Raw genomic sequence first — 17,160 nt, forward strand, 5'->3', positions numbered from 1 at the left:
TAGAAAGAAACTAAGATTCTAGCTAGGGTAATTCACTGTCCAAGGTCATGGACCAGGTAAGTGTTTAGTTAGCTGAATACCCACCTGGCCACACGCCAGACCTCTTCCCTCGTCCTTTTGGGTGTCTTGGTCGGTGTGACCTGCAATCGTGCCTCCATACATGTCACCCTCGGCCCCTGTGTGCTTCTGCACCTGGGGGAAGGCAGGTGGGTCTGCCTGAGTGCATCAAAAATATGCAGTGTTTGTAGGTTGGATTCAAAGGTCTTATACACAGGTCATTCGAGTCTAATCATTTGTGTCTACTTAGTCACTGTCTGGGAAAGCTATGCTACAATAGCTTACTAAGAACGTGAACTTGAAAATTTCTTCTTGTAAGTATATCATTTTGAGTGTTTTCTTAAATTGTTTTGAGCGGTGCCTGGGTGGTTCAGTCGTTTAAGCGTCTGCCTTCAGCTCAGGTCATGATCTCGGGGTCCTGAGATCGATCCTGCGTCGGATTCCCTGCTCAGTGTAGAGCCTGCTTCTCCCACTCCCTCTGCCAGTCTGCCCCAGCTCATGCTCTCTCTCTCTCTCAAATAAAAAAATAAAATCTTAAAAAAAAAAAAAAAAAAAGCTTAAAAAAAATCTGTTTTGAAACTATGCAACTTCAGGATTATTATACCTTCCTGGTGAATTATTCATTTTGTCATTAGTAAGGACCCTCCCTGTCCCCAATAATGCTGCTTGTCTTAAAGTCTTTTTAGTCCCCAACACTTATCTTGCTCCCAGTTTTATTACAGAGAATATTTTCTGATACATCATTTTATATCCCTTTACTTATACCCTTTGCACATCATTATCTTTCAGTTGTGTCTCTTATAAACAGAGGTGGGATTTTCTCCACCGAAACTAAGAATCTCTGTTTTTAAACAATTGAGTTTAATCCATTTTTATTTATTGTGGTTACTAATAGACAGTTGATGCTTGAACAACACAGGTTTGAACTAAGTGGGTCCATTAATACATGGATTTATTTTAGATAAATATAGGACAGTACTGTACATGTGTTTTCTCTTCCTTAAGATTTTTTAATAATATTTTCTCTGGTTTACTGTAAGAATATAGTATAGAATACAGATAATATACAAAGTATGCATTAATCGACTTTATGTTATTGGTGAGACTTCTGGTCATCAGCAGGCTTTTATTAGTAGTTAAGTTTTGGGAGAGTCAAAAGTGATGCACAGATTGGCGACTGTGTGTGTTGGGGGCAGGGTCGGTGCTCCTAAATCCGGCATTGTTCAAGGGTCAACTGTATTTGACCTTATTTATACTATCCTATGTGTTTTATTTACCATCAGTTTAAAACTTTTTTCTCCTTTCTTGCCTTCTGTGGCATTGGTTGAATTTTCTTTATGTTCTTTAATTCCTCTGCTGATTCAGAAGTTATATATTGAAGTCTTTTATGGCTGTCTTTAAATTTTTAACATGTATATTTATCTCAACCAAGCCAAAAGTTACTTGATGTCTCCATCTACTTCCCAAACAATCCTAGCATGTTTTAATTCCAGTCTAATTCCTCTTATCTTTCATTTTATGGTTGCATTTTTGTATTTTTGTTCCACTTATTACTTTAAAAAAATCCCCTAAATTAAAAAAAAAAAAAAAAGTCACCCAAGGATTTCCCTTTCTTTCAAGCTTTTGTTGAGATCATCTTCAGTGTTGTATGTTTATATGTGTGTGGGGAGATGGGGGCACCCACGTCAGCTCAATCTGCCACATTCCAGAAAGTTCACCCTTTATCTGTGCATGTGTGTACTCACTAGCCCACATGTGTGTAACTGTGTATATGCAGAACTGAATACTTACACATGACTCTACATAGACTTGCATGCCCCTCTGTGTGGGAACAGCTGCAGTCACTAACAAAATAATTATTGTGGCCCCTCCCCTTCTATAAAAAGCATGGATTGGGCCCTCAGAGTCTTAGGTGGGGGTATTTAACAATTGTACAACATCTGATAAATGCTTTAACAGAAGAAATCTGGAAAGCTGTAAGAGAGGAGGAGTACATAACTAGGCTTTGTGGTCAAGGAAGACTTCCTTGAGGAAGAGGCACCTGACCTTACTCCTGAGAAGAACAGACTGAAGAAGAGAGGCCTGGCGGGCGTGGCCCACTCTATGACCATCACTGGGTTGCAGCCTAGCCCGAGGGTTAGAAACTATGACATTTTGGGGTTCCTGGGTGTTTTAGTTGGTTGAGCATTGGACTCTTGATTTCAGCTCAGGTCATAATCTCAGGGTCCTGGGATCAAGCCCCAGTTGGGATTCCTACTCAGCAGGGAGTCTGCTTGTTTCCCTCTCCCTCTGCCCCTTGCCCCCACTTGCATGCTCTCTTTCCCTCTCTCAAATAAATTAAAAAAGAAAAGAAAAGAAAAGAATCCTTGCATGCCTCGAAGAAATATTGCGACGTCAATGAGAAAATAGACGAGAATGACCCAGACAAGCTGAGAAGAGCTATACTGGGGTCATGGTGTTAAAATCACTGCAGCGGCAACAGCCACCATTTCCTGAGTACCTACTACATGTCAGGCACAGTGTTGCTTCTGCCCAGCATGAAGAGCTGACCCTGGGCTGCCCTTCCTACTAAGGAACTACCTAAAGATCAGAGACTTGATGTGACTTACCCAAGGCCACACAGGATACAGGGCCGGTATAGTGACTCTGTGCTCTAATGGCTCTCCCCCTGATTCTGCACCCCAGCCTGGATTCTCTTACCCCTAATTTCTGGCTCTCGCACCCTCTCCCCACTCTCTGCTGAAAGAGCCAGGGGCCTTGAAGGTCCTCCAGGACTGCAAGAGAAGAAACTGATGCCATTGGCTGCTTCATTCAGGGCCTGGGGAAGCCGGATTCTTCCCCTCCCCAGTCTCCCTCCCTCCCGGGGCTCCCTCTTCAGGTTTATGTGGGGCAGAGAATCAGGTTAATGGAATCCTGGCTGCCTCTGGCTAGTGGAGGGGTTCGAATAGCCCCCCTCTGGAACCCATCATGGTCAGCCGTAGGTCTCCAGCCCAGACTATCAGAGCTCCCCCCAACCCCCCGAGCCCTTGAAGAGCCCAGGGGATGGTGTCAACATTCCACACCTTCTTGAGGAAGCCCAGATTAGCCTCTCCCACCAGTAGCTACCATGGGGACTTGATTTCAGTGTTCATTTTGGACATTCCCTTGAAACGTCTCAGTCAGCAATTCTCGGTATCTATGTCACCACAGTACGACGTAGGGCTAAGGCTCTTGATTCAGAAAGCCCTGGATTCCTTCCTTGCTCCATGTGACCTCACGCAAAACCCTCCCTGAACCTCAGTTTCTTCTTCTGTAAAGTGGAAATAATAGTGGACTTGTTCATAAGGGTTTTGGGGTTTAAATGAGATCATCCATGCAAAGGTCTAGCAGGTTGCCTGACACGTAGTAGAAACTCAATGACTATTGTTCGGTAGATACCTGCTATTATTCTAAAGAGCGTGCAAAGTGCCTACAGCTGAGTTTTTGTGCAAAATGCTGCCATTTAGCAGGGGATAGTCCTCCCATCTGAGTTTTGGGTTTGTAACTAGTGCTCACTTACCCGACCATAATCCCTCCCAGGGCCTGAACACCTAACTGTGCAATATACTCTGTGAGGTGCTTTGTTAAAAAAACCATGAGACAGTGGAGGGGTTTATTGCTTGTCTTGTCATCCCTGCTTTGGATCTGGGGTTTCATACACTACCCCTCTTCATTCACCTAGCTCCCCCACTCTGGGCAGCCAAATAATGGGCCATTCTGCCTCTGAGATTTTCTGGTCTCTGTTTGCCAACCTGTCAAATGGGGTGGCTGGACTAAATGTTTATTGCCGATTCTAGGACTACTGGCGTAAAGGGAACATATAGGAATTGCAAGCCTATAGGGGTCAGGCATCCATTCCCTCCTGGCAGCCCTGTGGGGGAGAGTCGGTCATCAGCCCTGCGTTACAGTCAGGGAAACTGAGTCTTGGGAAGATAATGTAGCTTGCTTAACTGACTCAGCAACATGAGGCCAGTCTGGGATTTGAGCACAGAGCTGTCTGGCCCTTTTCCTGGTGTGCAAGGCCTCCTGCTCTGAGAAAACAACCACAGAGACTGCCAAGAACTGGAAGGAATCATGCGGTCCCCGAGCGGGACCTGCTCAAAGCCTGAGCACCTCCCCCTGGCCCTCAGAGCATGGTGTCTGCTGCTGGCCCCTGTGGACAAAAGCTACAGAGCCAGCACCCCTTAGCCCAGCCCTGGAATTCCCGCGAAAGCCCTTTCTCTGTTTTTGGAACCCAGCCCAGGGTCGGCCCACCAGTCCTGGGAAGGAATTTGTAGTTTTTCATTTCTAAAGAAAGGAAAAGCAAACCGTAAGCTCTAGTCCTCCTTCCCGACAGTCAGACTGGAGCACCGTCATGAACCTGCGTAGCCATTTAACATTTACAAATCCCAACCTCCTTAGCCTGGCACTCCAAGCCTCCACCCAGTGCTCAACCTACTTCTCCTGCCCCATTTCCATCAGTTGGCACCTTTTGCACTGCCTGAGCAAAAGCTCCCTGATGATTCTCGAACACAACCCACACACAGCTGTCTCTGGGCCTTTGCTCCTTCTGCTTCCCCTCCTTGGAGTGCCCTCATCACCATCCCTATATACTCAGATTCTGCCTACTTCTAAGACCCAGCCCCTCCTCCAGGAAGGCCTCCATGATGCTCTGGCTGTTTCTCCCACCTCTGACCTCCGCACTTTCTCTGTTTTCCCAAAGAGCCCCCATCATGCTGTTTCTTAGGGCAAGGGGATATTTTGATTCGTATTCATCTCCCCAGTGCCCAGAACAGGGATTGGCCCTCAGAAGGTTATCTGAAAACAGAGAATGAATGAATGAATGAATGGTGGGGGAAGGGTGTTGGGTGAAGATCAACGTGGTCATCTGCGCACCAGACAGGAAGGTGAGGGTCAGGGCACGTGGGGGAAGGTCTTTGGGAATCACGCACCCACAGCCCCTCACACCCTGGCTAGGAATCTGGGCGGGGGCCTGCAAAGCCAACCCCATGAGGCCTCAGGCTTTCTGCCCACACACTAGAAGCTGACTGAGCAGACCCCTAAGACTCAGGTTAACAAAAGGAGAAACACTGTTCCATGCTTTCCTGCTCTGGGTATATGTTGGGGGCTGTGAGGGGCCAAGAACAGGCCCGGGCAACTGCTCCCACCTTCCCAGCTAAGACTCGAGCTCCTGGCCCCCAGGCTCCACCCTGAGGTCCCAGAGCAGGTGCTTCGTGGCTGCTGTCGGGGCTAAGGAGTTAGTAGGTGTCAGGCGCTTTGCACAATACAAGTGAGAGGTTCCCCCAGCTCTCACATTCCCTAATGCTTGAGTGTGACATTATAGCACCTGAAGACTGAAAGACTCTGTACTCTCCACGAGGACATTCTACTCCTGGAGCGTTCTGGAATTCCCAAGACTACAAGTGAACGTTCTATGCGTATGAGCTTGTTTACTGTAACAGGCCACAGTTCCATGACTGTAACATTTTAAAATTCCTGCTTGTAAAGCTAAATTTTTAATATTCCACAGTTGTAAAATTCTATAATTCTATGATTATGACCTTTTGATGCCTGCAACGTTCTGAAACTCTTGCTTCTTAGGCTTTTATGTGCTTAATTAGTCTTCTTAGAGCTTCTATGATTATATGATTGTAACATTCTATAATGCCATGATTATAACCTTTCCAGGCCTGTAACATTCTAAAATTCTTGCTTGCCTGTGATTTTAACGCCGCACAATTCTACGGCCATAACGGGCAGTGACTGGAACGTCTCGGGAGCTGGCAATTCCGGGCCATTCCCCGACCTCCAGCCCCTGGCTGTTTGCACTTCCAGCAGGACTCACGGTCCCTCTGAAAGGTCTCGGGCTTTCTTCCAGAGTCTGGGCCCTTGGGCCTCTTCCTGCCAGAATGAGGATCAGGCGAACTCCATGTTCATCAGCACAGATGTGAAAGAGGCCTCAGGGGCTCCTGGACTGGGGTGGGTAGGACTCGGGGGCTTCTGGAGGAGGCCTGGATGCCTTGGCTGGTTTCCTGCCTTGATTGCTGGGAGGGTCTTGGAGCAGCCCAGACGCTGCTGATACATCCCACCAGCATCGACGAACACACGTGCGTACCCCCCAGAAGCCCCAAGTCAGAAGAAGCCAAACTACCATGAAGTCCCCCCAGTGCCTGTAGAGCCAAGACCCTGGTGGCGGTTCTGTTCCAGGTGCCAACATGAGACGGAAACAGCCCCGACCCCTGGGGGCTGACTCAGCCTAGACAGAACCGAGCAGCTATGGCCGACCCCCACCCAGGGAACCAGGGGACAGTGGGGTTCTCAGCCCTGCAGCTCCTGCTTTGAAATGTTTGCTTTTGCATGGCAGCCATCAAAAGCCGTCTCCTTCTCCTAAGTGTGTGCGCATCTCTGTGTGTGTGTGTGTGTGCGCGTGTGTGTGTGCACGCGCATGCATACACACACGATGCTGGGTGCCATGTCTGTAGCTCTGGTCCGTCTCTGGGGGTGTCTCTGTGCATGTCCCTGGTATGTGGGTCTCTGCTAAAGCCCCATGGGACATGGCCAAAGCCAAGGGTCTGGTCACCTTTCAGCTGGTAATCCCTCCAGCAGCCGCACGAACCCTGGCCCAGCTGTCTCCCGGTGAGTGAGAAAGGGCAGCACGGGTCTCACCCAGGACCAGCCCCTACACTGAGAACTAGGCTTTGAACTCCACGCTGGGTCTGTGTGAAGCACTCTGCCCCCAGATGTGGGGATCCTGGGGCGCTGGCTTGGGGCTCTCGTGCTTCCTCCCTGCCGTCACTGGCTGGTTTCCTGGAGGAATTACTACATGCCAGGCTCTATTCTTGGATTCCCTCAGTTAAGTCCTCGCAGAGACCCTGGGAGGTAAGTGCTCTCATTACCCATTTTCCAGATGAGAAAACAGAGACTTCAAGCGATGCGGCCCAAGGCTGCCAGTGAGCTGGGGGAAGAAGTGCTGGAGAAGCCGAGGCCTGAAGCCATCCTTGACCGTCATGCTGTCAGCCAGGCTGACCAGGCCCCTCTCCTAAGAATCCGGCTCCCAGAGCGTGTCTGTTCCCCCTAGCTCAGGGTAAGGGACACTCTTCCCCCTGCTCTATAGTCTCCCTGCTGGGAGCCAGGCATGTGGTGCGGGGCGGGGGTGCAGGTGGTCAGGAGGGAGGAGGGGACACAGACGTGGAAGCAATTCAGTTCCTGGCCCTAAAGACGGAAGACACGAGGCAAGACGGGGGTCCGGGGAGCAGCACATGTTCCTGGGGCTCTGAGGTCTGACAGCCGCATTTGTTAGGGGAAAGCAGCGGGGTGGGGGTGGGGCTCTCTGGAAGTGCACCGGGAGTGGTGTGAACTAGACCTGGGGAAACGGGCAGGGTTGCCACGGGGCAGGGCCCAGGAGGAGAGAAGGGCAAGTTTTCTTCTCTGTAGGAGTCTTGTGCACCGGTGTGTCTGTGTGGGGTGGTGTGGGAGCTCTGAATTCCACACTAATTTACTGAGCATTTCAGGAAAAACTGGTTTGGCTCCACTGGACTGAAAACAAAGATCAGCTGGAGGTCAAAGGCAGTGGGGAGGGGGCCTGTGGGGCATCCAGAGAGAGAATTCACCTCAATTCACAAACCTTCCCTGGGTTCAGGCCGGTGTCAGGCTGTGGGGACGCCAAGACGGGCCAGAAATAGATTCGGTGTTGGAAGAGCTCGCTGTCCTGAGGGAAGGCGGGTCTGACAGCATTTCTCAGAGCTGGGCAAGGCTCGGGCCCTTTGGAAAGGGAACTGTTCCTCCGCAGACCCTGGAGGCTATCTCTCCAGACCCCAGATGCCTGGCTGGGAAACAGGGATGTGTGAGGCCACCATGGGATCCGTGCTGCTTTACAAGCGGTCGGAACAAAACAAACAATTGGGGATCAGCATGAAAATCTAAATGCAAATGCTAAATTCTCTTACAATTCCTAGACCCCTGAGAATTCATCTCCCTCCCTCTGCTCTGCAACCCCCATCCTGGACTTTGCAGACGCCGTCTGAGAAAGCGTGAGCTACAACCTCGGAACCGGTGCCACGTGGAAACTACTCACAGAGAACATATTCGTCAAGCCCAAGGCCATGGGGCGAGGGAGGTGCACCCTGCCTTTTCTAAAGAGCATGCACTTTACGTCTATTAGCTTGCTGCTTCTGGAAGTCTGGCTGAGCCGGCCTCTGTGAGGCTTCACTGCCTTGAGTAAGACGGCAGCCCCCTTGCGGCCTCCTCTCTCCTCATTCCTCCTCTCCTTGCTCCTCATTTCACTTCACTTGCCCCCCACCGGCGGCCAATCTCCTGATCCTGCCACACTCCTGCTCAAAACCCTGCCATGGCTCCCCAGTACCCTCCACATCACAGCTAAACTCCTTAGCTGGCATACCTGCTTCAGAGAGGGCGTCCTCACTCCTCAAGCCTGGGACCCCACTCCCTGCCCTGCACTCACAGCTCCCAGCTAAGAAAAGGCGGACGAGGGGTCCTGATTCAGCTTCTCACTCCTCCCCACATCTGCCACCTGCCAGGCTCCCCCGAGATGTTCCTCATTTGTCTAACTACCTTGGCAGAAGCTTCTCTGGCTCCCATCATGGGGCAGGCATGTTTGTTTCCCACCTGCAGCAGGACCTTGTAACCAAGGCAGCCACCTCCTCCCTGTAGTGCCTACTTTGCAAGGCAAAGTTCACAGACCTCACCTGACCCCTAGCTCCCAGTTCCCACCTAGACCTCCTGCTGCAGAGTTGGGTTCTCTGAGCCAGCTGCATAGGGATTCTCCAACCCTGGTCAGAGCACGATGGGGCTCAGCACATCTTATTTTTCCCTCCCCTGCCTCTTCCAACTTACGGATGGGAGTGGGGCAGAAGCCCAGAGAGGCTGTGAGATCTAGTGTTGTAGCAGAGCTGGGATTGGGACCGGGGCATTCCAGACTCCTGCTCCAGTGCTCCCCTCACCTGATGTGGGTTCACTCTAAGCCCTTTCCATTCCTGTGGAAGGGTGGCTCTGCCTGGTCAGTGAGGGAGTTGGGCGTGCAGATCACCCCTGATGAATGCATCCTTGTTAGGAACGGAGTGCAACGCCTAGATCATCAGCTCAATTTCGCAGGGGCTCAGAGAGGTCAGGCACTTTTCTTAAGGCCACACAGCTCAAAAGGACCAGAACTAAGATATGAATCTCGGTCTTTCGGAACACAGAGCCCATGTCCAGAAAGTGTGGTTGGTTTATGGAGCCTGCCTGAGACCAAGGCAAGGTCACAGTCTGTGCTCCCGCCTGACGAATGTTCTGGGAGCCACTGGTGACACAAGAACACTCCCTTGAGACGGGGAGGAAAGTGTCCAGTCCCCAAGTTCTCTGCCCCCCGGGCCAAGGAGGAGCCACGCTCTGTGGCCAGCTCAGCCCAACCCTGGGCTGCTGGGCAATGCCACTCCGGGAACCTCGCTTTGGCCAGCCCACCCTGCCCTGGCCAGGGGAGCCCTGGGACAGAATGCTCACCGGGCTGCCATCCTGGGCAGGAGCTGAAAATTAAATTAAAGCCACGACAGGGACAGTTAATTAAAGCAGATTAGCGCGAGACTAATTAGGGACACTGACACTGGAACTATCGCACTCCAAGATGTTAATTAGCTGTTCGTTAATGTCAGCTCCCCGTTCAAGAGAGAAGGATGAACAGCCCTTCTCCGGGGCTTCATTCTGGAGCTGAGTAAACGGGCGGCTGCCCATTGGCAGCCTGAGCCCCAACCCAGGCTCCCTCCCTCCCTCTGGCCCTTGTGTCTGCTCACTCCCTTTGTTCCCTCCTATACCAGCTTCAGTGTGGATGTTGCCAGAACCCTGGACTCCTGGGAAGGAAGAGCTCAGCCAGGGCCCAACACATGGAGGCTTCAGAAGCAACGTGGCTTGTCTGTTTTGCAAACCAGCCTTGAGCACTGGGAACCCCCATCCCTCCCTTACCACCCTCGGGTCTGGGGTAGGAGGAGGCCATTCTGCCCCCCTCCCGTCTTCCCTTTCGTCCTTCCTTGTATACATCCATCCACCCTTTAGTCCTTCCACCCAAACGATCTTTACCTCCCATACACACAAATGCTCACACACGTTCTGCGTACAATTTCCATTCCCCTGTTCCTTTTGTCCAGTCTTTGGTCTGTCCATCCAACCACCCATCAGTTCATCTAGTCAAACATCCCCTGATCCCCTATAGGCACACATCCCAATTTGGTTACAATTTCCATCCATCCCTCTGTCCATCTGTCTGCCATCCATCCGCCCTTCCTTCCATCCAACCAGCTGTCAGTTCTACCCATCCACAACGCATACCCATCTGTAAGTCTTGCATTCATTCTTTTCATTCATTGACGGAGCCTTTCTTCAAAAACCCACCTACTTATGAGCGCACCCCCAAATATCTATCCTCCTTTCTGCTAGTCCACGCACCTAGACATTCACCCGTGCACTCCTCTGTGAACCCATCCCCCAGCCAACCTCCCATCCATGAACTCCCTGGTCCACCTGCTGAATGTTCGTTCACATACCAGGTGGACCCCTCCCCCCTCTAAACACGGACACCTCTGTCTGCCTACCATCCACCCATCTACTCCTCTCATACACGTCCACTGAACACTAACTGTGTGCCAGGCCCTATGTACGCAGGAGAGCAAGAGAAGGAATACAGAAATGAGGAAGAGCTGAGACACTGGGATCCCTACTCTCATCTCCACTTTACAGACGAGGAAACCAAGAAAGAGGCCACCCATCAAATTATTCATGCAACTAGGAATAAGTGCCCATTACACACCACTCGAGGGTACAGTGACAGATGTGGTTCCTAACGCCAAGAGCACACAGCCTAGAGCAGTGATTCTCCAGGAAACCGGTGAAAGCTGCCCCCTGCCAAGTGCCCGTAAGCACACCTAGAAAACATTCTGCGGACAAGTCTAGCGAGTCTAGGGACCTCCTGAAAGCTCCCCTACGCAGCTCAGATCAAGACCCACGGTGGTGGTTGGGGAGACACACAAGGAAATATAGCGTCAAGCTCCGAGTTCTGCACATGATGTGGCTGACCCCTGAACATAGGGATTACAGCCTGTGACCCCTGCACAGTTGAAAATCTGTGTATAACTTTTGACGCCCCCAAAAGTACTAACACCCTACTGTTGATCAGAAGGCTTACTAATAATAGTTGAATAACACATCTTCTTTGTTCTCTGGATCAAGACTGTATTCTTACTATGAAGTACGCTAGATAAAAGAAAAAAAAATTTTTTTTAAAGATTTATTTATTTACTTGACAGACAGAGATCACAAGTAGGCACAGAGGCAGGCAGAGGGAGAGGAAGGGAAGCAGGCCTCTGGCTGAGCAGAGAGCCCGATGTGGGGCTCGATCCCAGGACCCTGGGATCATGACCAGAGCTGAAGGCAGAGGTTTTAACCCACTGAGCCACCCAGGTGCCCCAAAAGAAAATGTTTTTAAGAAAATCATAAGGAAGGGGGAGCCTGGAGTGGTTCAGTTGGTTAAGCATCCAACTCTTGATTTCAGCTCAGGTCATGACCTCGGGGGGTGAGATGGAGCCCCCCCACCCCCGGGCTCTGTGCTCTGTGTGGAGTCTAGTTGAGATCTGTTTCCCTGTGTCCACCCACCTCCCACCCCAATCCTGTATGCGCTCTCTCTCAATAAATAAATAAAATCTTTTAAAAAGAGAAAATCCAAAGGAAGAGAGAGTACATGTACAGTATTGTACTGTATTCATCAAAAACAGTCTGCATATATGTGGACCTGTGTATTCAAACCCATGCTGTTCAAGGGTCAGCTGTAATACAGAGTGAGGAGGGGTCACTGAAGGCTTCCTGGAGGAGGTGATAACCACATTAAGTTGGAAAAGATGGTCAGGGTTAGCTGAGTGGAGGCCAGCCCAACTCTGTTTGCATGCTTTATGCACATGCCAGTCATGGAGTGAGGCTGTGGAGGGCGCTGTCTGGGACCTGTGGGGGTGCGGGCTGGGGTGTGACCGGCCCTGCCGTGTGCAGGGATATGGCAGAGTTAAGACTTGAACCCAGGTTCCCTGTCCAGTTCCTCTCCTTGGCCAGGCAGAGGGAGCTCTGTTCCAGGCATGAACCTCAGCCGTGAGGCTCTGGGGCCACAGCCGCCCTCATCCCAGCCTCTGTCTGAGGGTAGGGATTGGGAAGCAGGGGTGGGAGTCTCCATGGGCACCAGGCCTGGAATAGTGCAGGAACCAGCTGAGAGCGGGACAGAGCAGGGCGGAGCAGGCACTCTGGGAGTGAGTCCCAGCTCTGGCCCAGAGGCCAGGGTATGTCTAACCCAGGGCTGGTCATTCATCTTTCCCTTCACTCTTGCCTGCTTCAGTCTCGCTCTGTGATGGCAGGCACCTGGCTCCATCAGCGCAAGGTCACGGCTTTACTGGAGGCAACCAGCTCTTCCCAAAGAAGCAGGAATTTAGGAGACAGAAAGACCCAGTTTCAAATCATACTTCTGCCATTTAGGCCAGACATGACTTCAGGGGAGTCCCCTTACTGTTGTGAGCCTCAGCCAAGGGACAAGCAGGATATTTCCACTCTAGCATTTTTTTCCCGTCTGGATATTTAATTTGTTTCTGCTTGTTTTTGTCTCTTTTCATCCCTTTACTTTTGATCTTTCACCGTTTTGCTTTAGATGTGTCTTTCAAAAAGAACATGGAGCTGGACTTATTTTTAGGTCTATATGAGAGTCCTTGTCCATTACTGGGAGATATAACCTATTCACATTTAGTGTAGCACTGTATTGGTGCCTAGGAAATATGTGACAAAGACTATTCTTTCCTCCCAGCATCACCCTAGGACCTGATCCATTACTGCTCGGTACCCACTGACCCTCCCCCAAGTTCTGCCTCTGGAGCCTCATTTGCTAGCACTAGGGTTATATCCACTAAGCAAGAACTACTACTAGCTTCTGAGTATTGCATAAGCTATCAGAGCAGGAAAGGTCTTCAAGATCCTCAGACCAGAATACCAAGGGCCAAGGTCATCCATATTTATTTAGTAGAGATGTTGGGAACAGAATAAAGTTCTCTCTGTTACTGGGGGTTAAAAGAAGCCCCAAAGTGCCAGTGACCAAAGGCCCTGGAGGGGGAAGGGGGGAAGGGGGAAAATGAGAGAAATAATCCAAGCACCAGAAGAAAGGCACCAGAATGTTGGAGAGATGAAGGGTGTTGTGCCAAGAGCTTGGGTCTTACTACTGAATTTGGCTCTGCACCAATTTTCTGCTTCATCCTGGGCAAGTCATAGCCCCTCTTTGGGCTTAGATGCCTCCTCTGGGCTATTAGGAAGTTGGGTTTAGTGACTCTCCAGACTGTACTTAAAATTCTGTTTATACATCTAGGGGGCAATTAGAGTGATGCTAATGGATGTCACTAATAACTGTCCCAAATCTAGTCTCTTCTCCTTCCTCAGTAACAGCCCCTGATTTTTAGCTGTGTACATGGTCTCCTGGAATCAAGCTTACATTTCCTACCTGTGTTGCACATCATATGATTTAGTGCTGGCCACTGAGATGTTACAAAAATGGTAGGTGCAATTTCTGGAAAGTGTCCTTAAAGGAAACATGCATATCTGTCATTACCTTCTCTTCCTTCTTGCAGAATGGGATGTGGATGTGATGGCTGGAGCTCTAGCAGCCAACTCAGACCATGAAACCAAGAAAGAGGGAGCATGGGATCTTCACAATGGTGGAGCTGCCATTCTAGCCTTGAACGACTTACCCGGGACTTCATTTAGTTGAGAGAGGAATAAACATCTATCTTGTTTAAGTCACTGATATTTGGTTTTCTAAAATTCCCAATCCACACTGAAACAGTTGGTTAAAAGCATATGTTGTAGATTCAAAAAGACGCTGTTTGAATTCTAGTTCTAACCCCAACAACCTGAAAGGTCTGACGCAAGTCACTTAACCTCTGAGTCTCAGTTTCCCTACCCGAAATGGTTATAATGAAGCATATTTGTCAGTAGGACATGACCTACAGACGGAAAACTATTGGCATAGTCTCTGCTTCACAATTAAGGGCTCAGTAGGTCATAGCTGCTGTTGTTGTCCATATTATTATAATCATCTTACCTCTTCCCTGGGAGCTCAGCGAAAGTTGTGACTCCAGGAAGGGCCAATGGTGGGGTCACTCTCCAGAGGAAGTGGGACCTGAGACTGCACCTTCAGGAAGTGCTGAATGGATGGGACATGGGAAGCATGGGTATGACCAGCCTTGCTCTTGGCTTTTCTGGAGAGTAAAGTCATGCCATCACTCATCTTTTGGCCTAACTAGCCCTGAGGGGGTGGTTAGGATGCCCGGAGAAAAACCAAATCTCCATTAAAAAAAAAAAACAAAACCCAATCAATTTGCAGCAATCTAAATAAAAGCCATTAGATGTGGCTTCCCCACTGGAGACACCCAGGGGCCTCTTCCCCACTAGGATCCCAGGAAATTGATTGGCAATTACTGACACTAATGGGGGCCGGAGAGGCCTGGTGACTTCCCCATCGCTCTCCGGGGACAGTGATGACACGTGAAGATCTGTCAGGCTGAGTTCGTCCTGGGGCAGTCGGGACCCCAGATCTGGCCAGAGACAGAGCAGCCAGCTGGGCTCGGTCCCCCTTGGGACCCTCACCCCTTTATTTATTTATGGCTTCGTTTGACTCATAGTGAGTTAATGGCCCTACTGGGGCTGTGCAGATGGCAGGTCCCGTGACGGGAGGCTGGTAGGGGGACTCAGAGCCTTCCATGCCTGCCCTTCGACCTGGATCTGGGGTTGCATGAAGGAGGCCTCAGTCCTCACAGGAAGTCTGGGGCAGAAAGGGACAGAAAGAGTCACCAGACAGGCTGAAAGAGAAGTTATGAGAGGCGGTGGCTGGAGAGGGAATGAAAAGGCACAGAGGGCCGCGGAGAGAGGAGCATCACAGGAGACCAAGGACATGGAACTGTAGAGCGGGCAGGGCCCTGAGCAGTCTCCTAGTTCAGCCTCATATTTTTATAACAGATCCTTGGCGGCGAAGGCACAGAGAGGGGAAGGCAGTGGCCCCAGGTCTCACAGCACAGCCCTGGAAGAGATGCGACTAGAACCTGACTGGCCGTGCAGTGAGCAGGAAAGTGAGGTTCAAGCTGGGACAGGGCACTGGGGCTGGAGAGGCCATCTCAGAGCCTAGGGGAGATGCGATCTCCTGTCTAGTGGGCAGGGAGACGTGTAAATAGACAATGACAATGAGGAGGGATAGAGGCCGCGACCGGGCTGTGGGAGCTCAGCATGGCCCAGCGTTGGGGAGTGGTGGCTAAGGAAGGTTCCGGAAGGAGGTGATGTCCAAACTGACACCTGAGGGATAAGAGGGTATTGGACAGGAGGGGAGAAGGGGGGAGAGGAGAGAAGGGAATTCTAGGCTAAGAGCAAAGCGGGTGTGTGCAAAGGCTCCGGGGTAGGCCCAAGCACATCCAGCTGCCCAGCCTGGCTGGAGGCAGAGGGGTGCTAAGGGAAGAGGGGAGTGAGGGGGCTGGGGTTGTCACCAGATGGTGACAGGCCTTCCCTGCAGCAGGGGAAGGAGTGTGAGCTTGCCTCTGTGCGCAGTCAGGATGCGTTAGGTAGACACGACCAGCTTTCCATTTTAGAAAGATGGTTCTGGAACTGCCAGAGGGGAGGTGGGAGGAGGCAGAAAGCGGTTTGAACGGCTGCTGCACAAATCCAGGGGAAAGACGACCAGGCCTGGACCAGAGCAGGGGTGCAGAGGGACCTGATGGGAAGGCGGCCACGCCAGTATTCGGCGGGGTCGGAGCGGGGCGGGGCGGGGGCGGGAATAGGATTTGGCACCTGACTGGATGGCAGTCATGGAGGTGAGCACTGCTGGCAGAGGACTCGGATGGGGCTGAGGGAGGAGGCAATGTGAGACTGGCCTGGGGCCCTGGGCTTGAGGGGTAGAAGGGACGGGTACAATGACTCTGAATGAGGTGGAACCACGTGGCCTGGGGAAAGGGGAAAGGGGAAAGGGAGGTGACAGACTGAGGCTCAGAGAGGTTAAGTGTCTTATCCAAGGTCACACAGCAAGGACGGGCCCAGCCGGGTTTAACCCCAAAGCCTACAACATTTCCCACCACTTAGGGAGAAGACTGAAAGGCCGGGCCCTTCCCACCCAGCAATTCCACATCTTGTGCCCTGCCCATCTATCCCTGTTTTTAGCCTAGCCCCAGGAAGCTTAGGGCCGCGGTTTCTCCTGCCTCACCTGGGAGGTATAGGGCTGGCAAAGCCTCAGGCTGGCCCATTCTTGGCTACAGGCCTGCCATCCTGTGGCAGATGGGCAGTGAGGCTGAGTTCACTGCGGGTTAAGGGTTTAGGCCCCTGAGAATTTGTGCCAGTCACGGGCTCTTCCATGTCAAGTGACCTTGGGGGCCAGGCCTACTTTTAATCCTGCCTGCCGTGGGGGCTCTGGCAGAGGAGGGGCACCTGCTTCTCTCAACCTGTCCAGGAAAGCCTGGCCAAAGCACATTCCAAGTCTTGAAAATGCAGCCCCGGAGCCTAAGCTCCAGGGTCCAGACTAAGGAGAGGGCTGGAATGGGGCCCCAAGCGGGCATTTGGAGAAGGGCTCGGCCGGGTGTGTGGGGGGCCGCGGAGCTCTCTGCATGACGAAAAAGGCCAAATACCCTCCAGCAGCATGGGCTTTGAGTCAAGCAAAGGTAGCGGGTTCTGGTCCTGCCTGGGACACTTCCTAAGCTGTGGGACCCAGGGTATGGCACTAAACCTTCCGTGTCGCCTTATATATCTATGAAATCGGGATGAGAGCAGAACCTGCCTCAGAGGGGGGTTGTGCGGATCCACTGAGTTAAAACTGCTAAAAACAAGCAAACTTAGCGTGCTGGGTGGTCCAGCAATGTTGCTTGGCTCCGGGGAGGATGGCGATGGCCACAGGTGGTCACATCAAATCCACGTCTTTCTGGTCTGGCCTGGGCTGACCCTGCAGAGGCAGCAGGCCTGGTTGTGTTTATTCTTGGCCCATTGTGCCCCTTGGGGGCTGGCTGTGGCATGCAGCGAGGCTGCCCGTCCTCCGCGGCATCGATCTTCTGTCTCTCAGGAAGGTGAGATGCA

At 51.4% G+C, this 17,160-nt stretch overlaps 1 protein-coding gene across 4 annotated transcripts in view; it reads right to left on the reverse strand.

Moving 5' to 3' along the window:
* Positions 1–17,160, reverse strand: part of EPHB2 (EPH receptor B2) — a 181,944-nt gene that overhangs the window by 68,482 nt on the left and 96,302 nt on the right. The window lies entirely within an intron of this gene.

This window comes from Mustela erminea, chromosome 10 (assembly GCF_009829155.1).
Source record: "Mustela erminea isolate mMusErm1 chromosome 10, mMusErm1.Pri, whole genome shotgun sequence".
NCBI lineage: Eukaryota > Metazoa > Chordata > Mammalia > Carnivora > Mustelidae > Mustela > Mustela erminea.